The following is an 8,055-nucleotide window of genomic DNA, read 5'->3' as shown; positions in this document are numbered from 1 at the left end:
ATATTGACGAAAAATTTTAATGCACACCATTTCAAGCGAATTTGGGACCAATTCTGTACGTTCAACACATGAAAAGCAGTTTCTAACATATAAAACGACACCCCCACCGTGTCTATTACGATCCTTTCTGAATAAATCGTATCCAGATATTTTAATTTCATGGTCTGAGACAAATTCATCGATTTTGGACTCATTGATGGCTAAGACATCAATCAGACATTTTTCCAATATTACTCGAAGCTCATCGATATGCTTCAAGAGGCTATTAACATTTAGGCTAGCTATTCGAAAACCTTTGAGATTAGCAATTTCGCTAAGACCAGATTCAGAATTACAATTTACTATTGCCGGGTCATTCAACAAGTCATTTAGTTGATTATCGGAGGTTATTGCTGAAATGTCCGGGGAAATATCATGTCAATTAGGTATATTATTTGCAAATTCTCTTAAATTGTCCTGAAGAATTGAGCTGCCTACATTATTTAGATGAAGGCCTCTGAAGTTCAAATGGGAACTATTAATGTTAGCATTTTCTAAATACGATATTTGGGAGTGTTTACAATGACTTCTTAGCATATCATTAACTTGTTTTACCTTACCAGCAAGTTCTTGATTATCATTCCTTACCACAAGTGCTGAGACAACTACAACTGTATCTGGAGAGGAGTGCTTGATTGTGTTCGTAAGATCTACGATAGAATCGGCAACAACTTTTGCGGACGAACCCTTAAGATTGTTGGTTCCAACGTGAAGAATCAGCTTTTCTGGTCTTTTCCTGAAACTAAACGACTGCACGAATATTCTGTGTACTCAATCAGAACTAAACGAATGTATATATGGGGTTATGCCATAACCAAGGTTAACAACGAGCAAACCGCTTAAATGACGTCGGGCCGTGACGTCAGGCAAACCACGTGACCGAAATGGAGGGGGGAGTGGCAAGGCGTGGAGCAGAGCCTTCAGAGGGCGCATTAACAACCCGTGGGCGAACGAGTGATAACGTGGACAGCAGAAGCTTGAGGCAAAGTGCTATAGTTGACTGATATAGCTGACTCCCTTTCCTCCAGCCCAGGGCCCCTCTTCGTGTTCGAGAACGGCACTCCTCTATCCCGAAATCACATCGTGTCGTGGACACGCGACGCGCTCGCACACTTAGGTTTGGAGGGTAATTTTTCGAGCCACAGCTTCGGCATTGGTGCGGCGACTACAGCAGCGATGGCCGATGTTCAGGACCGTCTGATTAAGAGGATGGGCAGGTGGCTCAGCGACGCGTACTAAGTGTACATTAGAACTCCGCCGAGTGTAATCGACAGCGTAACAGCTCGTCTCGTTGGGTAGACGTATAGTTAATAGTCGCACAAAAATTAGAAAAAAAGATCACCAAAAAACACAAAAACAAAAAACAATCAACAAAAAAACAAACCGTGTATAAAGTTGGGTTGTCAATCACAATAAAAGATCTTGTGTCATGTAGTCCGGTCCGCTAATGTCGATCCAGGATCAGTGCCATAGGAACCAGCCTAGTATACCAGTTATCACACTGTTATATGCGGTGCTTTCCCTACTTCGGTAAGGGTCAGCCCAAGGGATGGGCGAAGACGAACGTTGTGCTGCCATTACAACTGGCAACAACGTCCTCGCACGAGTCGGTGCAAGTATCGCGTTACCATCTAGTCAAGGGAGGGAACCCAACCCCACAGGTGCGCTATCGTAATACACGTTGTGCTACCATCTCATCGTGTAACAACGTCCTGGTTCTTGTCCGCGCAGGCGTGTCCTCTCTCCAGAGGGTGGCGAGGGGATTCGGCGCCCAGGTTGGTTCGGCCTCGTTGTACCCGCATAGAAGCTGGGAGCAACTTCCAGGGCGACACAGTGCATACATTGTCTTACCACGCAGTGTGGTGAGAAGTGCAGCGTCTTTCGGTTAAGGTTGTGCTACGATGTCGGCTGGTAACAACGTCCGCTGCCCATGCAGTCGCCACAATTGTGATAGCGCACACCGTTCTTGCTAGCTCGCCCCTGAAGAAGGCTGAGTGAGGGGTAGTCAATTGGAGGGTAATGTTTCACATCACCCTTGCGTGCTCAGCCTAAAATACCGTAGGGATCTCAACCTGGCTCCAAGTAACAGCACTCACAATTAAACATATTGCTGGTACAATTAGGGATGAATAGTACCCGTGATATTTTTTTAACCAAATCTCAAAATCAATATCAATAAAGAATAATCAACTCACCCCTAAATTTTCAATATCCATCATCTTCACATTTAAATCTCTACGAGCTTGAAAATAAATCAATTGCAATAAAATATGTTAACATGCACATGACCTTCAAAATTGCTGTGACATAAGCAGGATTGATAGTTATCCATCTATGGACTTGCAATATTTAAGCAAGTCATGCAGTAGAAACTTTCATTTTGTTTACTTAACCTTTAAGTTGCTCGAAATTTTGTTTACCAACCTTTTGTGTGTGGTGTCACCCACACAGTTAAAGTGCCTATATCACTTGTGGGATCTCATTCGTGGATTACTTGCATAATCGTAGATGAGGTTCAAAAATAAAGTCAAACCGCCATCGTCAAAGTGTGGTTTAAATGGTGTAGCATACATCAACCCAGTTAATGGTACCGGTGCATCAAATCAGCCCGTAGCGGCATCTAGACTTCTGGCAGGAGGGCATTGCTATAAAATACGCCGTTTTGTGGTATTTCCTTGATTTTCTGCACATATTATGCAAATTTAGGAATTCTATTTCGTCATCACTGCATCCGGGATCCCATGAGATTGCATCGCGCATGCGTTCATCAGTGCTAACGCTTCGCTTCATCAGAGCAGAAAGCTTCTACTGAATAAAACAAAAAATTCGTCTTTTAAGACATCACTCATCGAGATTTGTTGGAATTTTCGCACTTTATGATCACCCTGATGGCCTCCCAGAGTGAAGAAGATAGGCTTTTATCAGAGGATGTGGTTTTATCGCAAGAATCGGACATTGGTAGTTTGGCGGGAATCTTGCAAGGCATCCAAAGCTCCTTGGCGGACCTAGCTCAGGCTTCGAAAGATCAATCAGCAGCTTTTCAAAACCTTCACGAAGATTTACAAGTCCAGCAAGATTCTGGGTTTGAAATTGAAGATAACAACGACAAAACAAGCACGGTTGACCCAACACGTGTTGTAAATGACTTGCTCGACTCGAGCAGCAATGGCGATGGCGCCGTTGTTAACAGTCAGAATAACTCTGACACAGAGAAACATACTGATTTACTTGAAAGCCTGACACAGGCGATTATTCCCTCGGAGAGAAAATCTCCCGCTATTGCAACCAAAATTGCTGATCTTGTAGACAGCATATTGTCAGGTAAACTTTCACCAGAAACCGTGAAAGAACGGGGCGAGAAATATTTCCCGCCCGAAAACTGTCAACGCGTCTGTACATCTACAGTTAACGAAGAGATCTGGGATTTACTACCCCGACGAAGCAGAACTGTAGATCTCGCTTTTCAGCGAGTACAAGAAACCTTGACACAGGGTGTTTCATCATTAGTACTTCTAGCTGATAAGTTAGCTAAAGATGTGCAGAATAAGCGAAATCCAGACATGATGGAAATTATGCATCACGTCATGGACAGTCTTGTACTTGTGAGTCATGCAGACTGGAGTTTGAATATGAAAAGACGCGAACTGATCAAGCCTGACTTAAACGCTCCGTTTACTCGTTTATGTAAACCAGAAATAGCTACAACAACCAAACTCTTTGGTGATGACCTCACCAAACATCTGAAGGACATAACAGATGTGAGTAGAGTGGGGAAACAATTGCAAAAGAAAACCCCACAGCACAGCTATAGTCAGATAAATCACTTCCATAAACCTTATGACCGGCCTGGCCCAAGCTACAACTATAAAGGTCATAATACCAAGAAGTCTTTTTTATGGCACGGCCGTGCAGCATCCCAGACAGGGGTGTTGCACAAGAAAAACAACAAGAAGGGAAATTAGAAACACAGGTAATATTTGATAAAGATTGTTCTAAAAATGTGTTAAGCAATGATTTGCAATGCCAGACACTGGCTTTTACTGCAGGCCAAGTAAAGAATCATCTATCCAACTGGGAATATATTACACAAGACCCCATAATTCTAAGTGCTATTCAGCACTATAATATTGAGTTTGCGGAGAGCCCTCCTTTACAGGCTAATCCTCCTAAAAATACAATCTTCTCCCCATCTGAAAAAGAGATCATCAATAATGAAATTGCTAAACTCCTTAGCAAAGGAGTCATTGAGCAAGCTGCTTACACACCAGACAGCTATCTTTCAAATGTGTTTGTCAGGCCTAAAAAGGATGGCACTCACAGAATGATTCTCAACCTTAAATCATTAAATGAATTTGTGGCATATCACCATTTTAAAATGGACACTTTTCAAACAGCTGTTAAGCTCATTCGGCCAGGATGTTTCATGGCATCAGTAGACTTAAAGGATGCCTACTATTCTATCCCTGTTGCTGCAGAGGATCGAAAATTCTTAATGTTTAAATGGCAAGATTCATTTTTTCATTTCACTTGCCTGCCTAATGGCTTGTCATGTGCGCCCAGATTATTTACGAAAATACTCAAACCAGTCTATGCCCATCTCAGAACATTGGGGTACACATGCATGGGACATATTGATGATTCTTTACTTGTTGCTTCTGCCTTTAATGAGGGTGAAAATAATATCACTACAACAGTTGAGTTATTTACTAAACTGGGCTTCACTGTACACCCTGATAAGTCAATTTTGAAACCTACTCAAGAAATAGAATTTCTTGGGTTTTTGATAAACAGCCTGACAATGACAGTAAGATTGTCAACAACCAAAGCAATTAAAGTTCAGTCTGTCTGTCAAGACCTCTTGGGAAGCAACAAGCCTATTACTATCCGACATGTGGCTCATGTGATAGGGGTTTTAGTGTCCAGTCTTCCTGCAGTACAATATGGGGCACTCTACTATAGGAAACTAGAGCTTAACAAAACTCAAGCCCTTAGGCACAATTATGGAAATTTTGATGCAATAATGCATCTGTCTGAGGGCTCAAAGGTAGAATTATCATGGTGGATTAACAATATTCTTAATTCACAGAGGTCACTTACTATAAGTAACCCAGTTATCACTTTAACTACAGATGCCTCACATCTAGGATGGGGTGCGGTGTTACACAAAGAACAAACTGGAGGGCATTGGAACCCACAAGAACAGGAATTTCACATAAACTATTTAGAGTTGAAGGCAGTTTTTCTAGGATTGAAATCCTTGTGTAACAACTGTAAAGATATACACATTTGCATAGAGACAGATAACACCACAGCTGTGGCTTATATCAATCACATGGGCGGGGTCAAGTCAGAGGACTGCCATGACATAGCACTCCAAATTTGGGAGTGGTGTATTTCAAAACAAATCTGGTTAAGTGCCCGCCACATTCCTGGGGTCCTAAATGTCCAAGCTGATACAGCTTCAAGGGAATTTAATGACTCTGTTGAATGGTCACTATCAACAGAGGTGTTCCAATCTATTCTCACACAATGGGGATACTTTGATATTGACCTGTTTGCATCAAGGCTTAACAACAAAGTTAATGAATATGCTGCGTGGAAACCTGACCCAGGTGCAAAATTTATTGATGCATTTAGTTTTAGTTGGGAACCTTATTTTTTCTATGCATTTCCACCTTTCAGTGTGATTGCCAAATGCCTGAAGAAAATAGAGGAAGACAAAGCAACGGGAATTCTTCTGGTACCATTCTGGACAACTCAGGCATGGTTCTCAATTCTAATGAACTTATTGGTAGACAATCCTCTGGTTCTCCCTCAGTCAGACAACCTGTTACTATTACCCCACACGGGGGCGCAACACCCACTCAGGAAAAAACTACGATTGATAGCATGCAAACTATAGGGACAAGCCTCTCTCAGAGAGGTGTTTCTGACAAAGCAGCAGAAATTATCATGCAATCCTGGTCAGATTCCTCCATCAAACAGTACAACACCTACCTCCAGCCCTGGCTTAAAGTGTGTAGTGAATGGCATATAAATCCATATGATCCACCTATAACAAAGGTTCTTGATTTTCTTACCTCTCTTTATGGAAGAGGTCTCCGGTATGATGCAATTAACACTGCTAAGTCAGCAATATCAGCAATTACTGTGACTAGAAACAGCCCTACCATCGGAAACCACCCGCTCATTTCGCGCTTTATGAAGGGAGTTTTTAAGAGCAGAGCTCCTGTCCCTCGATATGACTCGACTTGGGATGTCCAACCGATGTTATCTCATTTATCCTCCTTCACTGCACCAGATGAATTAGACCTTAAATCCCTTACGCTCAAGCTGGTTGTGTTAGTGGCTCTAGTATCAGCACAGAGGATTCAAAGTATTCATTTACTCAATTTACAATTCATGAAATCAAGTACTGACCAAGTCGAATTTGCTTTACCAGAACACATAAAACAAAGCCGACCCGGTTACAAAGTTCCATCAGTTATCCTTAAGGCATACCCGATAGATTCTGCCTTGTGTGTGGTCACACATTTGAACGAATACCTTGAAAGAACAAAAACATTGAGGAAGGATGAGAACAGAGTGTTCATTAGCTTTGTTAAGCCTCACAAGGGCGTTTCGAAAGACACCATAGCCAGATGGATCCGTACAGTCACGGGTGATGCAGGAATTGACGTCACTGTATTTAAACCCCATAGTACACGATCGGCAGCAACATCTAAGGCTAAACAAGCATGTGTTCCTATGCAGGACATACTAAAACAAGCGGGTTGGTCAAATCAGCGAACATTTGACCGGTTTTATAATAAACCAGTTCGACAGGATTCTGTATTTGCAGAGTTGGTCCTAAAGTAATTATACGCAGTAACTTAACGGAACTGAATTAATAAGCTCTAGCTGTTGTATTCATTAGATTGTTATGTTCATTACAATTGTTACGTTAGGCACGTGTTGTCTCTCATGTGAATGCTGGCTTTAACTCTCATGGGATTCCGGATGCAGTGATGACGAAATAGAATTGAAAATTAAACGAGACTTACCTGAAAGTTGAAGTTTGATTGGAATTCTATGAGTCATAACACTGCATCGAGGGATCACATGCCCAACCACTGCTGTTCCCACCCTTAACGCTGATGTATTTCCAGCAAGATTTGGATGTTTAGCAGGATATATGTATGAATCTATGGGATAACATTCACATTCGAGCTTTAAAAACTGATGAACGCATGCGCGATGCAATCTCATGTGATCCCTCGATGCAGTGTTATGACTCATAGAATTCCAATCAAACTTCAACTTCCAGGTAAGTCTCGTTTAATTTTCAATTATCTGTACAACATGTATATTAATTAGCTTCGAGAAATGAAAATCAATAAAAATCAAGAGGAAAAAAGTTTATGAGCAAGAGGGCATAATATCAATTTTAATCAGGGGCGGATCTAGGGGTAGTCAAACTAGTCACGCGACTAGGGTAAAAATTGCATAGATAAAATCCAAGTTCCAAGTACTGCAGTTTTAATATCCCATACAGCGTCAGAAGTCCGCATATTAATTTTCAAATGCTCTCCAGTAAGTGAGCCAGCGTGCAGATTAGTCAAAAAAGCGGGTGACTGCGTGAATTTTGACTAATCTGGGGCAGATTCAAGCCATTTGATTGGTCAATTCGCATTTTGACTAAAGTTTGCGGGGGGTTGACTAAATTGCGTAATATTCTTGCGTTCTGATTGGCTGTCTAAAGAAAACTTCTGGCTTCTGATTGGCTTGATGCGTTTGACTAGTTCGCTGCGTGGGGTAATCTAGTCAACTTCAGTCAATAGAAATGATAATAACATTTTAGTTAGCAAAGTTTCAAAATTTGCTGAAGATTTTTTATCGAATACTATCGCTCATGCGAATTGATAATGCCAGTCTACGAGTACGAGACAATCAGGTCTGCGATTCGATTCGCAAAAGGCAGATCTTTCGAAAGAAATTCACGCGGCAAATGCAAAATCAGTCGAAGAGCTTCTTGCC

This window comes from Dendronephthya gigantea, unplaced genomic scaffold (genome assembly GCF_004324835.1).
Source record: "Dendronephthya gigantea isolate DGI-Jeju-01 unplaced genomic scaffold, DenGig_1.0 000108F, whole genome shotgun sequence".
NCBI classification, from domain to species: Eukaryota; Metazoa; Cnidaria; class Anthozoa; order Malacalcyonacea; family Nephtheidae; genus Dendronephthya; species Dendronephthya gigantea.
The sequence above is the reverse complement of the archived record's forward strand: the minus strand, read 5'-3'. Positions refer to the sequence as shown.